The sequence below is a fragment of the Melospiza georgiana genome, chromosome Z, assembly GCF_028018845.1.
Source record: "Melospiza georgiana isolate bMelGeo1 chromosome Z, bMelGeo1.pri, whole genome shotgun sequence".
Lineage (NCBI taxonomy): Eukaryota > Metazoa > Chordata > Aves > Passeriformes > Passerellidae > Melospiza > Melospiza georgiana.
Genome location: NC_080465.1, coordinates 68,130,580 through 68,154,886, shown reverse-complemented (window position 1 = coordinate 68,154,886; position 24,307 = coordinate 68,130,580). Strand labels below are relative to the sequence as shown.

The 24,307-nt window shown below is 39.1% G+C and overlaps 1 long non-coding RNA gene across 3 annotated transcripts in view; it reads right to left on the bottom strand.

Annotated features, from left to right (window-relative positions):
* The window catches only part of LOC131096014 (uncharacterized), a 104,517-nt gene that overhangs the window by 5,529 nt on the left and 74,681 nt on the right, over positions 1 to 24,307 (bottom strand). Inside the window, exon 3 of one of the 3 annotated variants that reach the window (XR_009115938.1) lies at positions 8,989 to 9,977. The exons of 1 other annotated variant lie outside the window; for it this stretch is intronic. This is a non-coding gene — a long non-coding RNA (uncharacterized LOC131096014). Of the gene's footprint in view, positions 1 to 8,988; positions 9,978 to 13,861; positions 13,926 to 24,307 lie in introns of those variants that run through there. One more of the 3 variants, XR_009115940.1, reaches the window with a different exon arrangement.

The window sequence follows — 24,307 nt, the reverse complement described above, 5'->3', positions numbered from 1 at the left end:
CAAGCACAGTTTGCTGTGGACTGTGTTGAGATAGCCCTGGCCACATGGGTGCTCCCGGTGCTGGCTGCAGCTGCATGGTCCAGGCTGTGGGGCAGATTGCGGCACCAGGATGGCCCCTGTTGGCATGGCCCCTGTGGCCACACTGGGAAGAGCCCTAGTGGCTGCCTCACCACCGCTTGGAGGAGAAGAAAGAAGAATTGTATGTGATTTTTTTCCTTCTTAAGTATGTCATCACAGAGGTCTTACCAATTAATTTAATTGGGTTAGCAGCATATTTTCAGAGCCAGCCTGTGACTGACTTTGCCAGGCACGGAGGAAGCTTCTAGCAGCTTCCCACGGAAAAAATTACTTCCATGTTTGTTTTCTTCCCTCCTGACAAAAAAACCAAATTATGCAAAACCACAATCAATGTTCTACACCACCATTTGCTATTTCTTATTGTAGGAGTGCTTGGTTAGGGAGGAATCATGACCAGTCAGGTAAGGCAAGGTAAAATACTTAAGTATTTCCTTGATCTTTACCCAATGCAGGGGTTCCCATTGGACAGACAGAGGTCATTGAGATTATCTTCAGGCTGATCTAAGTCATACCAAATCTATTACAGTCCCCAGACAGTTTGTAGCTGGGGCTATGCTAGGCTGCCTTATATTTTATTCTAAATTTGCAATTGCTGCAGTTGTGGAGATTGTTTTGTTTGAAGAAAAGCTGAAATAGGAAGTGCCATTCAAAGTGTGACTTTGAAGGAATCACTGTGCAAGTGGTAAAATGGCATTACTTAATGAATTAGAAAGAAGGATTGGAGACCTAAAATCTACTGCAGGACAGGGAGAGACAGACCATTAGCATTTAGGTGTCTTCCTCTTCAATTTTTCATGAGTAAATAGAAGAATTAATCCCAGAGAGTTGAGGTGATTAGATGTTGAAGTGTGCTGTACCACAGTGTCCTGGTTTAGGGCAAATTTGGTGGAGAATTTCCAAAGGAGGGCCCCTCCAGAAAGCAAACCCACATGGCCCCTCCCCCCAACCGGTTCGGGAAGAATTCCTTGGAGAGAAGTGAAAAGAATCTGTTTATTTAACAGGCACAGCACCCCCCAGCCCACAAAATAAACAATATCGGATGGCAGCACTCTGAAAAAGATGACAAATTCAGAAAGTCTCTCTCTGGGTGGCCGCTCCGGGGCTGAGGCAGCTGCTGCAGGCCACACGGTGCAAATTCTTGGTGTTTCCAGGTCCCAGTCCAGAGCAGGCTGGAGACAGTTGAAAAAAAGAAAGGAGAAACAGTCCAGGAAGAACTTGGGCTGCTTAGCCAAACCAGCCAATGAGCAGAAGCAAAAGCAAGCAGAAGCAGAACAGGAGCGAGAGCAAAAGAGCAAAGCGAAAAGCAAAAGCAGTGAAAGCAAAAGCCACAGTCTCTGTATCCCAGCCAGGCTGATAAGAAAACCAAAACAAAACTTTCATTCTTCAGAGCCCGTCTTAAAGGTACAGAACATAATATCCAACATTAACAGAACACATTGATGGGGATACAAGCATCATAACATCACCCTAGGACACGGTGCGAGTCCTGGCCTGGAGAGGAGAACAGGAGGATGTTATAACAGCTGAGACGGTCCTCCAGAAGCTCCATTCATCTTGTCCATTGACTGCTATCCAGCCTCTACTCCACTGAGAGCATGGGCCTGAAAATGGCAACAGGATAAGAGCAAAGGTTTTAGTAGAGCAAAGATTTTAGAAAACAAGATGAGAGCACAGCAGGGAAGAACATGACTGGGCATGGTGGAGAAGGAGAGAAGAACCCCCAGTGGCAAGGGGGTTATACCTAGATGCTCTTTCAGGTCCCTTCAAATTATTCTATGATTTCATAATTCTAAGAACTTGATGAATCCTCACATGGAGTCAACAACAGAAAGACATGAGGCTGCAGAAAAGTCAGAAAAGACTGTAAAATCAGCACTTGAACAGGGAACAGAAGCACAGTAATACTAAAGATGTAAAAAAATAATATTTGAAAAGACATGCAGAAGAGGGAAATCGCTTGGCCTTCTTAATTCCATGGCAAAAAGAACATGAGACTTCAGAGACAGAAGACAGTGTTTCTGGTCTCGCAGAAGGCAAAAACTAATGATGAAATGATCAAGAGTTTACAGTATAAATTACCCTATAACTGTAGACAATATTCCAAATAATTACTAATTCTACTACTACTAATAATAATACTAATAATAATAATAATAATTCCAAATAATTTACTACTGTCAGAAGTAAACATGCATGCACTGCAGAATTGAGAGACACTGTCAAATTGCAATTCTTGGGAGGGGCACAATTGATGGGTGGAGATCAACAGCAAAAAGAGATTTGGTGTGGAAGATCACAGAGAATGATAAGTTCCAAGTGGAGGTGAGGTTGAGAGTACATCACTGGAGTAAGATGTGAGAACCAATGAGTATTTTAGGACAAATGATAATATAAGGAGTAGGAAATAAGAGGCATTAAAATGGAAGTGCTAGCTGAATTGATGATTATAAAACTAACAAAAGAACTATTGGAGGACTCAAAATTAAAGGGGGCGTGAGCAAATCAAATGAAAGAGGAGTTAGAATGAAAGATGTGTAGTGATGCCAGCCACAGTGGAATACAATCAAACCAACTAAAATTCAGTCTTTACAAAATTACATTTTCTGACTGCTTCTGCAATAAACATTTTAATCCAAGTCACTCTTTTACATTAACTGAAGATCACAACATCTTATTCTTGATTGACAGGTAGACATCTGAGATAGACAGGTTGTCAGAGCTACTTAGAAGGCAGAGAGGTTTGAGGTGAAAGTGGAGACTGGCTGGCTGAAGAACTGAGCACATTGGCCTGGAACTCTCAATTTTTTAAAAAACTGCCAAACAGTTTACCCTTGTTAAAAATATATATGTTTTGTTTTGAAATGCTAAATGTATGCTAATTTTTAATACAGCCTTTAAAATGATCCTTATTCTAGGGTTCTTACCCTATGCTAAACTCAGATTTAGTATAAGATGCAAAGAATAATAGAGAAATCTAGGTTGGAAGAGGCCTTTAGAAATCATCTGATCCAACTTTTTAGTCTTTAGATTAGGTTATCCAGGGCCTTGTCAAGCTAAGACATTAATATTTTCAATAAGGTAGACTCTACCACTTCCCTGAGCAAACCATTCCAGTATTTCAGAGTGCTCTTTGTATGTTTTTCTTCTATCCAGGCAGCAGTTTGTATCCTTTCCCTCTTGTCCTGACACCATGCATCACTGTGAAGCAAGAACACTTTTACTTTTTACTCCATAAATACCTGTTAGATACAAGATTCTTTGATCTTCTTAACTTCATCATGCCCTGGCAGAGCAAACACAATTCCTTCAACCTTTCACCATACACCAAGTTCGCCAGCACTATGATCATCTTGTTCCCCCACAAACTGGATCTGCTCCAATTTTCCAGTGCCCCTCAAAACTTATAAAAATCCTTTTGAATGTGAAAGTGGGAACAGATTATCTGCTGTGGGTTGATGAAGAAAGGATGCCTTTGTATTCTAATCCTAGCAATTATTTTTGTTATCTCCAGTAGCCATCTGCTTCTTCATTTTTACCATCAGCTGTGAAACCCCATAGCTTCTCCATGTCCTTTCTGAGTCTTTTCTCCTCTGACAGCACAGTACATTGAGGTTTCCTGGCACTGAAGTCGCCTCAGTGTTTACTTACATCATCATACCCCATTCATTACTCAGCTTTGTTTCACATGTTCAGCTAAGATGTAGCATGTGCTGAGTCTAATGAACAGCATGTTAGCTTTCTTAATTCCTAAGGAGTACCGAATGCTTCTTTTATTTGCAGAGAACTGTTTGCTTTAAGAGTTTGGAGAAGTAAGTTTACACTTGGGAGAAGATTCCTTTCTCAGAAGGTTCTTTATTGGATAAATGTAAAAATTTCTGCAGTCCATGAGAGTTAGAAATTAAAAGGTTAAAGGTGAAAGTAAGAGAAGGCAGGAATGGTGGAATTCTAGCAGAGAGCACCATCTGCCTTCATAGCAGCTAAGAGAAATTGTCAGCAAGGATCCAAAAATATAGTTCAAAAAATATGATATCACAGGACACTTGTGTCTATGATACTAGTCATAATCTATTGCTCTTACCTTACTGATGACCTAAAGAATATGCAGAAAGCAGGGCAAAAATAAAAATAGAAAAAATGGAAGATGGGGGCATGTTCTAGGTTAAACTTCAGCAAGACTTTATTTTCTTTCATTATTTTCAGAGCTGAGATTTAGAAGGAAAAACTGTGCACTGAGTCCACTTGAAGTGGAAGTAGGTTTTCTTTACAGCTTTTGGGTATCTTTGTTTAAGAGAAGCTGTTACAGCTGTGATTAAGGACAAAATGTAATGCCAATGTATTCACAGGGCTGTTTCTCAAGACAACTGAATGCATTTGTTCCCCATATTTGGCACAGTTTTAATACAGATAGGAAATATAGGTTTGTCGTGGTTCAGAGCAAATTTGGGAGAGAATCCCCAAAGCGGCTCCTCTAGGAAAGCAGATTCAATTGGCCCCTCCCTGGGTTGTAGCTGAGCTCCCTCCGCTGCTGGAAATGTCGCAGGCCAGGCCTGCCCAGTGGGCCGCAGATGCTAGCTGATGGTGCTCTTCTGGGTGTTCAGTCCAGAGCAGGTTTCAAGAGATCCAAAGAAAAGGGGAAAAAAAACCCAAAAACCACAGTCCAGGGAACTTCTTTGCCTCAGCCAGGTAAACTAACTAAAAGCCAAACGAGAGCTCTGTTCCGCTGTCTGTCCATCCACAGACAGCACAGTCCAGGAGCAGGAATGTGGAGGAGTGGAGTGCAGTGTCTGAAAAAAACTGCGTGCTTCTTCTCTCTCCCCTTCACTCTCCGGAACAAGGCTTAAAGGTGCAAAACTTATTATTTGGTATAAACAGAACAAGATGATTGGGGATGAAAGCATCATATAGTCAGCCCAGGACAAGGTTCAATGAACACAAGGTTTTCAGCCTACAGAGGAAAGAAGAAGTGATCTGAAACTGGATAATAAAACAGACTAACATGGAAACGTAGAACTGTGTATTTCTGGAATGAGAAAATGTAATTTAAGATATGAAGAACTGAACAATAATACAGAGTTTCTTTTTCCTTATAAATATGCAGTTTTACAGGGAGACTTACACCACTTCAGTAAGCATACCAGGTCAGAGATCTTCAGTGCACAGAGTGATGCTGTTATCTAATACTATGATCTTATAAGAAGTGACTAAAGGCTGCTGTGAAAGTAGGTAAGCCCATATGCTGCCACCAAACTCAAAAAATAGACAATGAAGTGGAAGACAGCTCCAAAGCCGAAGAGGGACTTACAGACAGACCTCTGATGTCCTGGAACATAGAAGAAAAAAGAGAGTTTTCAAGGAGTGTAGAAAAAGGCATTTAGAGTAACTGCCTAGAGAAAAAGAATGAGGGTATTTATTTCTAGGTTCTAGGGAAAAAAAATATCAAAAATAGAAGAATCATGTGAGACAGAACTTTTTTTTTTGTGGATTGTCAGCTTTGTGATGAACCTACACTACATACCTCTATTAAAATTCTGCCAAAGCAGAAAAATTTTAAAAGGTTGAAGGTGGACATGTGAAAGTAATATATTTAGTGTAAACAAGAGTGAAAAAGAAACAAAATTGGAATATATGGTAGGTAATATATGGTATTAATGTATGGTATAAAAGATTGTAAAAATCCAAACATATGTCTCTGACCACCTCGGCCGAGAGCAGCTGTCTATTCAGATTACAACAAATTCCCGGACACAAGCTAAGATAACAATCCACACTTTAATGTAAGAATAGAAGCTTCCAGGGCAATGATCACCGGTATCTCAAGTCTTCGGGGAACCACCTAGGAGCGATTATCGCCTTGCCAATTGCATCAATCAAGACAGTCAGCAGCGCCAACCTGATACATCTGAATGCATGGCATCCCCGGAGCCCATCAACGCTGACTGTCCACCTGGAACTGACCTTTGTCCAGCTATGCACATTTTAAAAAACAGCAATGAATATGAAGAGTTACAAAAGAAATTTGGACACCTTTGCCTTGGGCACAATAAACTGTATAAAACTGTGCCACAAGAACTGACATTCGTGAACAGGGGAGATTCTGACATGCTAGGGGTCAGGTCCAGGTTCACCCAGCACCAATCCTGGGCTTGATGCTGCCTCTTCAACTGTGGTGGTCTCAGAGACCGAAATTTGGTCACGCAGATAGATTAATAAATCCTTTCAAAATTTTTGATAATTTGGCTCACGATTGATCATTTATAACAATCTGGTGACAACCTGAAGTGATTTGAATTTGGGGTTCGGGACCCCTTCCTGGCCAGAAGGTGCCCCGCTGATTTCAGCACTCTGAACAGGAATGGGAGTTCACGGGACCAATCAAAAATCACCAAACCAAAACCAGAGCCACAGCCAAAGAGGGATAAAATGGACCCAGTTCTCGGATTCTCGGCAAGATCCAGGGGATCTCAGAGCCTGAGGTGCTTTTTCCACTCAGAAATTGACGTGCACGAAGAATCCATGTGGGAAAGGAACCGTGAGTATCACGTGGTTGAGTGGGTATGACTGACTGTGTGTGTGAGATGTGACTCTGTCATGAAGCAAATGTGGACCCCACAATTGCATTTCCACCATCCCGTGAGGAATGTGGTCGGTCAAGGAGGAAGCGGACGCTTTTTCTAAACGCACGTGGGACTTGGGACTCGTAGGGAGTTCAGGGGGGAATTGGTCACAGTTAGGTCAGAAAGGGGAAGAAAAGATGGTGCTGGAAAATTCCAGGAGCCCGTCTGCCTTCTGATCCAGAGAAAACAGGTAAGAAAACTGGAGATCAGTTGAAAAGTCCATGGAACGGTTTTCCACGTGACTGAGTAAACTGGTGATGTTTTGCAAGCTTGGGAAATTGACATCAGACAAGAATTCGGGACGTGCAATGAGTGTCCCAGCCGGAGGAGACAAGGTGAGAAAATTCGCAGGCAGGATTTTTGGAAAAATGGGGTTGGGAAAAAGCAGGTTCCAGAAAAAGCCCCAGGAAAAATCTCCCCAGGGTCCCGAGAAAGTTCTGCCAGAAATTCCAAGGGAGAGTCTGATGGGGTGGATGCTAGAACATTGGGACGACAGTCCCAGCAGAGCAGGGAGGTCCGAGGAGAAAATGATACATTTTTGCATGGAAGAATGGGGAGGGAAGGAGATTGGAAAATACGTGGTCTGGCCAGTGTTCATCATGTTTGAGGCACGGACTTGCGAGTCCCTGTACAATCACGTATTTGATCACCGCCCGCAGGATTTTGAGGAAACTGAGTATGCCGAAATGTGGAGGTATGCTGGTATGAGTTTGTACCCGGCAGGAGCTCTCAGATATCCGGCAAACAAGGGAAAGGAATAGGAACCCTTGGACAATCTTCCACCTACCTACCTTGTTTCTCCGCCCCAGCCCAGACCAGTCCAAGCACCGCTGGTGCCTGTGTTGCCTCTCAAGATGGCGATCCCACTGGGACAGATCTCGGTGCCGCTACTCCCACTGGAGCAGGCTGCAGCGCCTTCTCTCCCACGTGAACAAGCGGTGGCACCTCTGCTCCCATGTGACCACTTTTTACCTCCCAAAACCAGGAAGCAGTAGATTCTGTCCCTTATTCCGGATGTATAGTAGTAACTTGCAGAAGGTTTTCTGTTGAAGTCTTAAATTACCATCCAATGTGAATGAAGATGGCAAAATTAAATCATACTGCAGTATTTTCCTAGATTTAACCTGCAATCCTGCAACTACTGTACTCATTCAGGTATATGTACTGGTGTATGAAGAGGCCTGTGCTGGCGAAACCATGGAAAGATTTGGTGCATATGAAAATACCTCAGGATAGTTGGTAGAAGGGGAATGAACGATCTTCACAGTGAGGGAAGATAGCCGAAGTGTGTGTTTTAGAAGCTCACTGTGTAGCAGAAGACAAAGCATAGAGTCTTTTGGACATACAAGCCTGACATTCGAAACTAGGCTTCTGCCAGATCTAAAAATATTTGACTGTGCAGTTGGGTAATATCTGTCTAATACTTTTACCAAACTGGGCAACTGTCTCAGTTTGAAAGATTGTCTGTAAAGGAAGGCAGGAGCCTCCCTCCAAATTACTGTAATTTTGAAATTCAGGGGCTTTCAGGCAGACATATGAGAATAGGAACGACAATTATTTACTAGTATGTATAACAAGACGAACAAACAACAACAATGGCAGTGACAACAAACAGAACCAGAAACCCCATCCCAGCCTTCTCGGCTGCAGCCCTTTCCCCTCTGTTGCAGTTCCAGTCACAGCCGGCAGGGGCGCTGGTGGCTCCCACTGGGCGGTGCAGGTGCAGTGATTCCCCCATGCCTGCAGGGGGCGCACTGGTGGGAGCTCAGGCAGCACGCTGTAATGGCGGCTTGGCCCAGACAGGAAGGGATAATGGGGGCTTTGTCCTAGACAAGAAGGGGATAGAAAACAGACTTTGCTTCGCAAACCCCTTGGGTCAGTCCATCCTAGTGCCCCAGCAGGATCCTCAGAAGCAGCAAACTGGAACAGCAAAAATGAGCAAAAATCTCTGGGGACAGTAGACAAGATATATCAAACCCCACAGCTGTATTGGGAACCGCAGGACGTCTTGGCAAGCAGGGCGTGCGGGGCTACAATATAGCAAAAACCTGGAGCAGTGGCAAAGAAGCGGCAGGGCGCACCAGTGGCAACCCAGCTCCCAGCAGGGTCGGGAAAGGCTAGCTCTGGATCCCAGGATTTTCCCCTCATGCACCTGAGCAGATGATAATAAGTCCCTCTTTTAGTGAGGCAGTGTTATAAATGATCAAATCTGTAGCCAAATTTATAAAAAAAATTCGACAAAGATTTATTAAGTCAATTTACAAAAATAGAAAATTTCGAAATCTCACCACAGCCAAGTCAGTGTCAGCCCTGGGTGCAGCCGCTGGGTGACCTTGGGTTCCTGCTGACAGAGAGACAGTGCTCCCCTGAAGGTTCACCCCAAGTGCTTCCAGCAGCCTGCTTATATACAGTTTATTCTGCCTGAGGCAGAGATGACCACATAATTCTTTGTCTCTCTTTGCATGTAAAGTTGGATCCATACATGTGTAGAAACACACAAAGAGAGTGTCCAAAGCCTTGATGAATGCCCAAGAGGAAGAGCTATTCACATGTAGTAGATGATGCCATCTCTTGAGTAGCAGAGATTCCATCAAATCCAGGATGATGCATGATCTCGTGGGCTTCCTGAGATGTCCCATTGATCATCACCCAGGAAATTCCAGATGATATCTTCCAGGTGCAGAGGAAATCCCCTCTGAAGACTCCAGCCTGTCTCCTACATCTGATAATGGGTCTGGTATAGTCCCAGAGCTTGTCCGGGAACTGGTTACCTTGTGAATATCTCTAGTCCCGACCAGGACAATTGCAGACTCAGGGCTACTCTGTTCATACGATAACAGGGTTTGATTTTATCTCAACTCTGTCCGGGAATCAGTTATTATGTGAATAGGACTCTGTTCCTGGACAGGGTGGTTTCACAAACATAGGTTTAGACTTTACTAATATTTTATACATACATATATCTATTTCTATAGCATGAATTATCTCCACTACATATAACAGGCAGGCTGTTAATAAGGTTCCAGTACAAAAGCTGCTCTTATGAGCAGAGCTCCACTCGTGGTAGAAGGCAGCAGGGGACGGAACCCTGCAGTGGTGACGAATTCTCCTCACAGCAACCGACTGCGGCCTCTCTCCCCTCTGAAAGCTGAGAGCGCAAGAGACTGCACTCAATCCCATTTTCCCAGTCCAAATCTCAGGTCTGAGCTCTGACAGCTTCTTTTGTCTGTCTCTCTTAAGTATCCAGTCGTTATTGTCTCCTAGCAACATGTAGGAGGAACATTCCTTGAGAGGAAAAAAAAAATCAACAAAATTCTCAAACCCAGCAATAACATTATACATGACCACAAATTATTAGGGACTTCTTGAGAAAGGAGTTTCCTCATCTAACCCTGCATTAACCCAAAGCTTGCCTCTGTGGAACTTCTACATACACAGCACCAAACAGTAAAACAAGTGCTTTGAAACTGTAGCGTTGCTGGGATTTTGCTGTCCTCCAAGACATAGATTGGCATGCATGAACACGTTGACATGTTTAATGTGCTTGTGCTGACATGTCCAGAAAAATGTATGACATCTGTGATTTTAGCCCTCCCTACCAGTTGTTTGCATACCGTTGTCTGAGGCCATCAGGAGTGTGCATGAATTCCATGTATTTGCTGGAATATACAACCCACATAAGGCTTCTCAGATGCACAGTGGGGAGTTCACCAGCTACACATGATTTTACATTTTTTGCACCAATTTTAAAAGTTTCAAATAAAACAAAATGGATTAAAGAGGACACTGAATCAATTTGTGACTACAACTGAGGAACCTGGGATCCATAAACCAGTGAATGGATCTCCCTCATCCATATGCAAGTTCTGATTTCCAAGTTTCTGGGAATATTTCCAATGACAGTCCCTCTTAAATAACACCAATGCAAGTATTCAATGCAGGTCACTAATAGCTACTAGAATTTGCATTATATTTAACTCTTTCAATTAATTGTTGAGTAATTTCAATTACAGGTTAAAAGTGGAATTTCTAGGAGAAAACAAAATGCAAGTTTTTCTTTAAAGCAGTGTATCTTTCTTTTAAAGCAGTGTATCTATCTTTCTAAGAGGAAAGAATCCCATGTCAGTAATGCAGCCTTTACTTCACTGAGCATTAATAATACTTGACAAAAATTCTGTGAGTCTGATTAAAGTTTTGGGTCATGGATATTAAATCATCTATATATCTGCAAAGTTACACCAGGGTAAAAAAAATCTCTAAAACACACAGAAGGAACAGATGTGCTTACAAGGTGCAGAAACATAAAGAAATTGTGTAGAAATCTGATCTTATGAGAAATTTTCATATGAAATGTTATTTCCCAAGTAATTATAAGAAAATTCTGATGCAAATCTGCCATGCTATTCACCTCACTAGAAAATTTAGTCCCTGAAACAAACCAAATAATAATTATATGTGAATACAAAACAATTGAAATGGTTCACAGATATTTTGCATTCTTTCAAAATAATTTATTATGAGAAGAGATTTTAATTTCTTCTAGACAATAAACTGATCAAATTAACAGACAACTTGACAGTAGCATTCTTTTAAAATGCACGGAAAGCTTGGTGACAAATGTATTTACTTCTTCATCTCACATGGTGATGAAATCATTTCAGCAAACACTATTTATTCTGAGATATTATGTTGCTTTCAAAGTCAATTTTCATCTGTGTTATATCTAATATGCAGAGGACAAGGACCATTTTCCTGGGACTGGATAGATCAAATAATCAGTTCATGAGTGGAACACCAATAATATGCAAAGTCTAACAGAGTATGTGGTACATACAGAGAGTTACAGAATTTTTAAGTTCTCTAGAGCATCAGCAAAACCTGACATACTTCATAAATTTCAGCTTTTTTTGCACTGGTGCAAATTTTCCTTTCTCTTTAAAGGTGTTTAATAAAAAGCTAAAATTGTATCCTGCTGCTCTGCCGTATGCTTATTCTAATGTAAATCCAGCGTTATTACCTCCAAGTTTAGTTTTATCACAGTAAAAGTGTTAAAAGGAACACTGAAACTTCCCTAAAAATATTTTTTCTCCATCAGTGTGGCAAGGACATTTGTGGAAAAATGATAAATTCACATCAGTGAATACAACATTAATATAAAAATAATGTTTTTCTAATAAATCTGGATAAATCTAGATAAAACATATCTATTTAAAGTCTTATCTTTGACATAATTCTGTAAGGAAAAGTGAATTTATTCCAGTTTCAATTAAAAGTTCATAATGGGAATGAAAATTGATACAATAAATTGAGGCATCTTATTGTTGTTGCTCTCCAGTCTTTGACTTACACAACTAGAACTGTTTCTCTGAGCTCATCTCTTGGTGCTTGTGTTAATAATTTTTCAATGAAGAGAAAGTTAGGCTTCCTTTTCAGTTTTGTGTTCTTTTTAATATGCATTAGATCAACTAACTGAGAAAAGTCTCTAAATATATTTTAGATGGACAAACAAAGCAAAATCAGTTATTACTGAAATTATTTCCTGTCTCCACCCAGTAAAAAGTAGAGTCTCAGGCTCAAGTGAAAGATGAAAGAAAAATGCACATTAATCAAATACGAAAAAGAGAAAGTTTCTTTGAATGAGGAAAAAGCTGATTGGAATTAAGATAGGCTTTGTTCATATCTGCAAGTTGCATGGAGAGTACTTTTCAGTGGAACAGAAAAGGGGGATTTGGGAGTGTTTGCCTGCTTAATGCTATAGTTCTTCAGAGCCCATGTGAAAATTTGCTGCTAGCTATTAATCATCATTGTGTCTCTGCAAAGGAGCTATTACAATGATGACTATATGTCATTATATTTCCACTCTAAGTAACGAATCAGAGTGCTGGGAAAGCTGGATAAGAGCGGCTGGCAAACTTTTAAGCTGTGGAATCTATTTAAATAAATTTACATCACATTTGCTATTTTTGCTGGCACGGGAATCATACTTAAACATTAAACAATATGCTATGTTCATGGGTCCTGGTCTTTTATTCTCCTGTCTCTGAGCCTACTTTCCAGGTCAGCTTTTGCCAGTGCTGGCAGCACGTTTTTCTCATAGCCTCTCATTCTCATAGCCTTTAGTTGCTTTCAAGTTGAATTAATCACAATGAAGTTTTTATGCATGACAGTTTCGAGAGCAGAATAGGTGGTGTCTGAGCCTGCTGTGTTGCTGCAAAATGGACTCATTTTCTGCAAGCCGGCTCAGTTACTGAGGGACACTACAGTGAACATCCAGATGATCCAATCCTGATGAAAACAATTAGCTTCAAACTGCAAGAAGCCACAGGGTTACCTTTTGTTTCAGTGAGACTGCACCATTTAATGTGCTGCAGTGGATTTCAAATTTATGTTGATTGATCCTGTTGTACTCTTCTTTTATGGTCTTTATTTATAGATGTGTAAAGCAATTAGGAAAGTTCGAGTCTCATACAGTTCAGGAATTGTATGAGAATTGTATCAATCTAAACCATTGTCTTATGTTTATTCTACAAAGTACTAGACTTGAAACATGTCAGGCTTAATTCTGTTAGGCTGAACTGCCTAAAACAGAGCCCTGAGGTTCCTCAAACAGAACCTGAAAGTTTCTCTTCAGCTAACCATCAGCAACAAGCCAACAATAAACAACCCCAAAAATGTTCAAGATGCCAGTACGGATGTCTGTTACAAGAATACTGGCAAGAAAAGAACTGGCAACCATTTATAATTGGAAAATTATACAACAATTAAAAATTAGTTAATTTTGAGCCTGTATCAAGGTGCTGTAAGTCACCTATTGTTGCCAGGCACAGCTGGTTTTGTTCATTGCTAAGAACTTTGTAGGCCACTGAATTCAATAGTGCAACACAGCTGCTACTCCTGCAGGGTAAATATTACTTTATTTTAGCATTAACTTAGCTATTAACACAATGATAGTTTCTTATTTTTCCTTATCAGGCTGTCCTAGCAGTACTACGACAAAACAAGCCAGTTGCACATTACCTGACTTTACACTGCTAAGAGCCAAGTATCTGTTTTTCATGTTGTCTTGATTATATATTTTGATATTTAGTAGATAAACCCATCAAATAATTCTCATTCTAGATCAAAACTTACAGCAAAGATTATTTAGAATAATATGATGCTTACACCCTCTTTGTCTATTGCCTCCCTTTCCACTGCCCTCTTATTTTCTTTCTTATTTTTTCTGGTTTTAATCTGCAGGAAAAAAATATTATCAAAATTCCTCTCTTGTAATCTGCTTGGTGTGGCTTTGTGGTTTTGAAAGGTAAAATTTTATTGTGCCATCAAGTCTTTTATCTCTTAAAATTATTACTGTTTATCAAAGGACCAGATAATGTACTTAAAATCTCTAGTTTTGAACAACATAAAATACATTTACTACAGATACAAAAAACATTACAAAATCTGGACTAATTGCAGTTTGAATTTCAGAAGTCTATTTTTTCCCTACTGTTTATTAACCTTCCTTCAACAATGCATGAGTACAGCTTGGTGCAATTAGTAGGCTACAACAAAAATGAAAATAATTAGTACTACATTTAAGGCCAGGTATAGATTTTGTGGTCAAAAAAAAGACAGAATAAGAATATTTGACTTCTGGATATCATTTATTCAAATTATATAGGATATTATATAGTCAAATGTGCAGTGCTATCCTAACTATTGGATACAGATTTTTTCCCTATCATGCATTCACAAAAATGCCAGACATTACTTTTGCAATATTGCCACAGCTAGACATTTCCTTTATCCACAAGTGACCTCATGCAAAGAAGCTGTGATACATGATGGTGTTTATTCCTTATTTAAGTAAAGAAGTGTAATGAGTTGTGTAGTTAAGGAGGCAAGTTAATCTGTTAAGAAAAGGTTGCATGAACCTGCCTTTAAAATCACATGAAGAACCTTTGCTTCATGTATTTTAGTCAAGAAATATGGCTTTGTTGTACTTCTTCAACCACCAGTGACATAGGTCTCACTGATTTTATCAGTAGAAGATTTAGGTCTACAAAATGGAAAAAAGCCACTGAAATAAAGGGTTTCTCAGGACAAAATGGAATACAAAAAGAAAAGAAAATAGAAAGAACCAGAAGAGCAACACAACCTTGAAGCCAGTTTAGTTTGAACACATGACCACTATAAATCATGAATGTCCTAAGCAAGAATGTACGTGGTTGTGTCAAAAACAAACAGCCTAGTTTTAGGTCAATAAAAATAAAATATTTAAATTCTTTTAAGTCACTTTTATAATAATTTTGTTGTAGTTTTTTGTGGCCTTAGTGCAAGAGATAAAGTTTGCAGAAAGTTTATATCTCTTATGCAACTGGCATGTTAAGAAATGTTTACAAATTTGAAGGCTTCCCTTTTCTTTTATCCACTGTTGAGTTAATAAAAGATTTTACATCTCCCATAAAGCTGTGTAGGGGTTTCAGAAGATGTTTTATTCCTAATTATCCTGTTTATTATATAAATTGACTCTTGCAAAATCTGCTGATGCCAATAGGGATTGCTGGCTTCACAACACATCCAAACCAGGCAAAAACAGACTCAGAAGTCTTGAGAGTTTTGGTATTTATCAGCATGGCCTTGTAAATCATCCAGAATTATGGACAATGATGTTAGAACAATATCCATACTTACTCTACCTGAGTAATGTTGCAATGTTGTAACATATTTGTGTTTGCATGCACATGCATACAAAGGGGTGGAAAATTTTTTGTGCGAAAAACCTTACTGTACTACACTGACGATCTTTGCTGTTGTGCTGTTATTTCATAGTCCTTTAGTATTGCTTTCTTTTTTCTTAATATTCCAAGAAACATAGTGTGAAGAGTAGTGAGAGCAGATTTATCCGGGTCCAAGCCCATTGCTGTCCAAGCATTTCTTGGAGTAGAGTCACTATGTTGCCTAAATCTTGTCCTGCGAGCAAAGCCAGATGCACAACATAGCTAGTGTTTCCATCTTATTGGGACTCAGAGGGGTGTTCCCTGTAATGAAATTGATTTTTTAATTTTCTTTTTTATTTTGCAGAGTGAATTTGGGAGTGATGAAGCATGAAACATCACTTTGGCAATTAGTATCCTCACAAGAATGTATGATTTCTACCTGGACCTGGGTTGCATTGAAACCCATGAAATTGGAAACAACCCAGAAAAGACATGCCATTCCAATGAAACCCAAATATCTGGTAAGGCTGAGTTGAAAAAGTTGACCAATTCATTCTGGAGTACTGAGAACTCAGTCAATGCCTAAATTCAGATATTGAGTTTCTTGCAACCTGCAGGACATCATTGACTTCATATATACCTCAAAATATAGTGGCTTAAAAAGAACTGGAAGACGTGAAGGAAAGGTTCATTTAAACCTTTTCAGCTGCATTGGTGTACTGTGATGTGAAGTCAAGTGCTTATGCACTTGTAAACACATGGAAACAAACTTGGGAGCCTTTGGATGCATGACCATGATTGATTTACAGTAACTCACAATACAAGGGAAAGATCACACAAACTAAGTGGAATTAAATAACCTCACTTTATAAGCATTGCAAAGGAATCATCTACTACTAGATACTGTATCTCAAAGGAATTTGTCGTTTATCTTTCAGCTGTACATTTTTGACAAGTTAAAGGTGGGTTTCTGTTTGAGCCATAACATTTATATGAGTTAGGCCTCTGGTTACCAAGGCTTTCCTATGATGGCTGTGACAGAAACAAAAAGCCTGTCTGCCAGAGCCAGATCTTTTTGGCCATCACTCAAGTCTCTCTGGACCTGCTCCTAGACACTTTACCAGGTGTCTGATCTGGTCATTTTAAAAGCTGCTAACTGACCCAGAAACAATGGAGAGATTGGGATTGTATTTTGCACTGGAGATCGAGATTAAATGACTGAGACCTGGGTAAGATCTGGTTGATAAGTGTAAAGCCAACTGGAGGTAGATGGAACTCTCAGTAGAGAGTAAGTCAGTGGCGTCTGTTACAGACGAGTAATGTGATGGTTGGCTCTCACAATTAAGAGATGGATATTATGTGTATGTTAAGAGAAATTTTGTAGATGTACAATGATGTTATTGGGGAAATTTTGTAGATATATAGTGATGTTATTGGAATATGTCTTCCCAGAGTCCTCCCTCCCCTCCCACTTGTAATAGCCTTGGTAGTCACTGCAACTGGGGAGGGCCGGCCTGTTACTAGTAGGCACGGCCTATTACTAGGAGGCACAGCATAATGACACTTGACCTCCAATCAAGAAAGATGTAAGAAAGTAATCTCCAGCAATGGATGGCAGAGTAGGAGTTGACTGACAAAACTTTGGGAGCAGCTAAGGGTATAAAAGACAGAGCATCTGTTTTGTGGATGAGCACATGGCTGTTGGTCATGGAGACTCCGACTGTTGTAATTTTTCCTTTTGTCCTCTGTTGTAATTTTGTTAAGGTTTAGTAAACCTTTGAAATTTTAAAAATAGTGCTGTTTCTCGCAGTGTCTCACATGGAGACAACCACTGCCCTCCAGGGCTCCTTCACATCATCACCAGAATATCTGTTGTTACCAACATTGCAATATATATGTTTTCGTGTTATGAATATGTGGGAAACTTTAAAATCTGAGTGTTTTGGGAAAGGTGTAAAAGACAGTCCTTAGAGACAGTAGAACTGTGATTAGAGCTAAGTAGTAGCTATAAGATTTGTTAGCAGAAAATCTTGTTAGGACAAGTAGAACAATGGTCTCTGTGTATTAACAATTGTCTAGGATAACTCCTTAAGTTTGCAGAAAAGTATATCTAGCAAGATATTAGGAAGTTCTAAGCTTAATAATGGAGCTCTGTGCATTGTGTTTTAAGGAGGTATTGTATTGGAAATAAGCAAGCATTGTTTTAACCTAAGGTATATGTACTTATAGTGATTGGATAGAACTACTGTCAATATGCTTTTGCTTTGTATGATTGGTCAAAAAACTTTTAAAGTAAGTTGTAACATTAGGTTCTTTGTCTGCTGCTTGGGATGGGATCTAATAGCATCTTCCCATTGTCATAACCATGTAATGAGGCTGATGCTAGAAAATAAAACAGCTCAAGTTGCGCTCTTAGCAGTCCCGTCCTGTTCATGATTTGTACCTAGCCCCCTGCCAACAATAAATAGTGCTTCTCTATGAAGAAGATTTTAGACTAGAGGAATAAAAAATAAGAGAGTAGACAGTGCAGTCGCCAGAAGACCAAACTGTTAATAGGAAGAACAGATAATCCCCTTCATGATCTGTAGCTGATATAAGTAATAAGTAGCAACTTTAAGATCTCCTAAACACCATGATGGGAAATCATTTATCTAAAACCAAACAGAATGTTTTTTACCAGCTTAAGACAATTTTTCAAAATAAAAGATATTCAGACATCTCAAAACATGAACTAAAATCTTCTTAATGAAAGTAAAGGTTAGTACTCAAAATAGAAACTTAAAATCTGCTTTTACCTTTAATTTTTAAGATCAGATAAACAAAAAAAAAATATGATCTAGTCTCTCTCAAAAAAGAAGAGACTTCAGCCTATCTCCAAAGCTTTAATAGAAAGTTTTAAACAGAATGATCATAATAGAGACTTTCTCAAATACCAAAACAGAACACCTAGTTCTGAGACTTTTAATTCCAAGTAGTGCTGAGCCTTTGTCCTCTTCTGAAGAGATCTCAGGTTTTGTTCAAAGTTCCTTCTCTTCTCCTAGTGTGTCTAGAGTTTCTACAAGCAGTGTAGACAACACCCCAATCCCCAGGAAGAAGACATCAGATCAGCTTCCAACTTCAGTCGTGTCCTCTGTTTCTTCTGAGATTTCCTGCGTCACTAATACTACAACCAGGCATCCTCCCGTTCCTCTGCAAAATCATCCACCTCCAGATTTCCCAAGAAAGTGTTCAAGATTTTTGTTGTGTTCCAAGAATTTAAGGGATCAAAAGTTGTGTTCTAGAAAAGTTAAGAGTTAAAATCCAAGAGATGAGAGTTTAGAGAAGCTTTACAAAAAAAGAGCTACTATTCCTGTGCCCTGTTCCTCTTCCAAACAAGTTATGACCAGATCTTGTTCTGAAGTTGTACAGGGCAGGTCTGCCATGAGAGACTCCAAATCTACTCTGCCTAGCTGAGAAGCTGTGAAAATCATCCCTATCACAGTTTCCCCTTCCCAAGAAATCACCCCCTCAGATCAAACTCAAGCAAGCAAATTGTTTTACAATTCTAAGAATTCTTTCATATAGATTCCTCCCCCAAACCTCTTCCAAAGTTTTCACCGCTTTTAATTCCCCAGCCTCCAGTTACAAGCAGTGAGAGAACTTTAAATTTAGCACTACCTACAAGAGAGAAAACAAAAAAGATGAAGCAAACAACAACCAAGAGCTGAGCAAACCAAGATAGCTCTGCCCAAAGAGATAGATAAAGTAGAGGCAAGAGAACGCAATAAAGTTTCTGTAGAGACAAAGACAAACAATTTAGAAGCCTTGAAGCTATCTCATTTGCTACTAAAGGAGAAAACAGCATATCAAAATTGCAGCTTAGAGCTAAGAGTTTTTCATCTGTATCCCTGTGGGTGGGGATACAGTGTAGAACCTGTAACAGTTCATTAGAAAGTGTCACAAATACAAATTCAAAATCTACAGCTCAAGAGCAGCCCAATTTGTATGATTCTAATAAAACCCAACTTAAGATGTAGTTTAGCGAACTCTAGCTTTCTTCCCATAACCAATACAACACATTCCTCAGCCAGTACCTCCAACAGGGGGGGTTGCTAACAATGTGGAGCTCTCTTCCTTTACCCTTCCTAGCAAAGCTCCCAAAGAAGTGTGTTGCTCCAGCACCAATATGACCGAAAACTTAGAACTCTCCTCCCCAACCCTTCCTAGCCGAACTCCCAAGAAAGCTTGTTGCTATGGCAACACTGCTACCAAGAACTTAAAGCTTCTTAGCAAAGTTCCTAAGACAGCTGATAGCTGTAACAACACCTTGTTCTTCTATATCAGACACAAGAGTGGTAAAAGAGAAAAACAAAACACAATCTAAATCAAAAGTAAACCTTCCATCACAATTACCTAATTAGTCTAATATTTATCAAAATCTAGAAAAATATTTAGATTCAATACAACAACTCCTTGCCTTACCTATAAAATATGGTTCATAATGATATAAATCCACAATATAAAACTCTTTCTCACCATGATATAAAAGAACTCTGTCAAGCATTAGAAAAAAAGTTATCTTCTCCTTATTTTAATAATGTGGTTAAAAATATATTTAATTCTTATTACTTAGTCCCTACTAATTATCAAAATGTAGCTTCCCTAATTTTAACCAATTTACAATATTTTTATGAGAATTACAATAGAAAAAACTTCTGTATAAATTAGTTAAAAGACATGAAAATACTCCTTATAAAAATATAGCTCTTACCTAACTAGCAAGTAGTTCTAGCAACTAGCAAGTAATCTGCCTTTCCATAAACCAAAAAATCAAGCAGTAGAATTGCCTCAGCCTGTACTAAGAGATATTAAAGATGCTGCTAAAAAAGCTTTATTTTCAGTTGAGCCAGCTGGTACCCATGTAAATGCTTATCCTACTATCATACAAGGTGAATTGGAATCCTTTAGTTCTTTCCTAGATAGATTAACCCAAGCGGTGGAAAAACAATGTCTAGATGAATGAGCTCATTCCTGTATTATTCAAAACTTTACTTTTGTCAATGCTAATGAAGAATGTAGAAAAATTACTTCACCCGATCAACCTCCAGCTGTAACATAGATGCTAACAGCTTGCAGTAAGCTCACATCTCCACAGCATATTGCTAATGTGCAAGTCAATACTTTTGGAAAGCAGATTGCAGAATCTCAAGAAAAGTTAGGAAAAACATTGGGAAATAATTTAGCAAAAACTTAAGGAGAAAATTTGGGACAGCAAATGGAAAAATTTAAAAAGGCCCTAAAAGCACAAACAAAAATTTTAGAAAAATCTGTTGGTACTGTACAGTTGGACTGATAAAAAGGATTCTTACTCTGCTTGTGGTAAACCAAGACACATTAAAAAGGATTGTCCTACAAAAGCAGTCCAACCTAACCAACTTTCTATTTGCCCTCAGTGTCGGAAAGAGAAGCATCTTTCTAAGAACTGCTTAGTTCTCAATTTGACATCAATGGCAAATCTTTGTCATTAAACTCAAAAAAGAGCACGGATTACCACCATGCCTCAACACAGTAGTGGTACCTCCTTACAGTCAATTATCCAATCAAATGGTATTGGTATCTCAGTCAGTTATCCCTCAGTCATCCATCCCTCAAATGGTCCCAGCTCAATACCTTCAGGTACAAGGTTTGAATTGGCATCCTCAAACTGGATACATCTTTTAAATAATCTTTGTTATGAAAACATTCCGACTGGAACTGTCAATTTTTTTCACTGAATACAAAATTTTTTTATTCTAGGCAACAACAAAATTCTTAGACTTTCAATCCTTCCCGCTGTTGTTTCAGTAAATTGTAATGAAGAGCTAGTAATTTTTGCTCTTACATTTAATGTTCTATGGTAATTCCACAAAAACACCTATAGCTGTTGCATTCCATTTACCCATGAATACACCCAAGCAAAACAGCTTTCCAAAGAATTCAGTTATGTCTGTGCCATTTGGTACCTCAAGTCCTAAGGTCTTTTGAGTACAATGTTTAGACTGCAACCAACCAAAATTGACTTGCAGCCTGACTCGCCATTGTAAAACAATTTATGTTACAGGCATGCCAGATAGTGGTGCAGATGTCACTGTAATTTCTCACATGTTTTAGCCCAGTGATTGGGATTTGGTAGCTCCTGCAGGTTCCTTCACAGGAACTGGAGGTGCTACTGTGTATTTGCAAAGTGCATCCCTGCATCTTTCAGGACATTGTAAGTCCTGAAAGAAAGACAGCAATGCTGCGTCCTTTTGTTGTTCAGAAACCTCTCACCATCTGGGGGAGAGATGTCCTGTCCCAATGGAGAGCAAAACTAGAAGTGTGCCTGTGATAGAAACCACATCGAAACCTGCCACTTTAAAGCTAAACTAGAAAACTAACCATCCTATATGGATTGACCAATGGCCTTTAACAAAGAAAAAATTAAACATCCTTAGAAGATTAGTAAAAGAATAATTACAGCAAAGTCACACCACCCCTATGAATAGTGCCTAGAATTCACCAGTATTCATTATCCATATGAAGACATCAGACTCCTAGAGGTTGCTTCATGACCTGAAGAAGATCAATGAAATTATTAAACACATGAGACCTCTTCAACCTAGACTCCTTTCTTTATCAAAACACTAACCTCTTGTTATCATTGATTTAAAGGACTGTTTTTTCCACATCCTACTTCATCCCAATGACGATCCAAGATTTGCCTTTTCAGTTCCCCTCATCAATCAAAGAGAACCCATGTAGAAATATCACTAGAAATCATTGCCCCAAAAAATGAAGAATTCACCTGTAATTTACCAATATTTTGTTGCACAAGCTTTGTCTCCAGTTTGACAGAAGCATCCAAGATCCATAATTCTGCACTACATGGATGATTCACTCATTGCAGCTCCAACACAGAGATAGAGCAAACCCCTGCTAGTGTTGTTACTGAAATCCAAAATGCTAGACTTGAAATTTCTATAACCAAAATCCAAGAAGTTCCACCCTGGAAGTATCTGGGATGGAAGATGACTGAAAAAACAATTACACCACAGAAGATACAGCTCCAGACCAGTGTCAACAATCTACAAGATTTACAACAGCTTCCAGGAGAAATCAATTAGGTCAGACCTGTTTTGGGAATTACCAACGATGAACTGGGCCCACTTTCTAATTTACTAAGAAGAAGCTGTGACATCAACTCTCCTAGAACTCTGAAACCTAAAGTTCGTGCAGTGCTTGACAAGGTCATGGAAGCTCTCCAAAGACGACAAGCTCATTGCTTTATTCCAGGAAAGCCTATCTTTTTTTTGTAATTTTAGCAGAAAAAAATGCAACTTTGTGGTCTCATTTTTCAGTGGGACCCTTCGGAGACAGATCCTTTGTTGATAACAGAATGGATCTTTCTTCTCTACAGATTTCTTCCAAAGACTATTTTTATGGTTTTAGAGATGATAGCACAAATTGTAATTAAGGCCAGAACAAGATTATTAGATTTAGCAGATCAAGAATTTGCAGTTATCTATTTACCATTGAAAAAGGTTTATCTTGATTGGCCAATGCAAAATTCTGATGATTTGCAATATGCATTGTTAAACTTCCCAGGTATTTGTTCTGTTCATTACACAGCTCACAAATTATTTGGCAAGCAAAATTGTATTTTAGAGAGAAACTTATGTTAAGTGAAGAACATTCAAATGCAATAACTCTTTTCACTGATGGATCTGACAAAAGTCACAAATCAGTTATTACTTGGTTGAACCAAACAACTAAAGCCTGGGAATCAGATATTCAAATACTAGAAGGATCTCCTCAGATTGTTGAACTTGCCACTGTGGTTTGGGCTTTTCAGCTCTTTCCACAACATTTTGAATTAATCACAGATTCTGCTGATGCTGTTAATGTGGTTAAAAGAATATAAGGATCAATTTCAAAGAATGCTAGTAATGGAACTTTATATAGTTGGTTTATATGACTTTATAAAATTTTGCAATATAGAATTAATTCCTATTTTGTTTATCACATCAGGGCTCATTCTTCACTTCTTGAATTTTTAGTGGAAGGAAAGGTTATAGCAGATGAACTGACAATGGTTATTTCAAACACTTTGACAAACATTTTTGAACAAGTAAAACTGAGTCATGCCCTTTTTCACCAAAACGCACAAGCACTTGTGGAAATGTTTCATATTTCCAAAAGTCAAGCTAAGGTTATTGCCAGTACTTGCCCTGTCAGCTTGTGCAGCCTCCTGTTTCTACAAGAGTGGTCAACCCACGAGGTTTGCAAAGCCTGCAGTTATGCCAAACAGATATCACTAAATACCCTTCCTTTGGTAAATTTCAAAATATTCATGTTTCAGTGGACACGTTCTCTGGTGCAGTTTTTGCTTCTCTTCACACAGGTGAAGCAGGTAATCATGCCTGTCACCATTTTTTGCAAGCTTTTGCTTCATTGGGTGTGCCCCAGTGAAGAAGTAAAAATTGACAATGGTCCCACATATATATCTCAAAAATTGGCCACATTTTAAAGGATTGGGAAGTTTGTTACATCTTTAGTATTCCTCACTCTCCCACAAGCAAGTGGGAGAGTCAAGGAGTTATTGAGAGGGCACATCAAACATTAAAATGCATTCTAGATCAACAGAATGGGGAGTAGAGTTATATGTTTTTAATTTTTTAAACAGCTCTGTTGCAGAACCCAATCCACCAATTTTCTGGCATTTTTCAAACAACACACAGGCAAAACTGAAAGAAAATCCCCTGTTTGAATTAGAGACTGGACAAATTGAATGTTGTTTCTAATTAATCCGTTGGGGCAAAGGATATGCTTCTGTCTCTATGGGTGCAGGAATGAAGTGGGTCCCAGAGATAAAGAACAAATCATATCACACTCCAGAACATGTTGACGAGTCCAAGA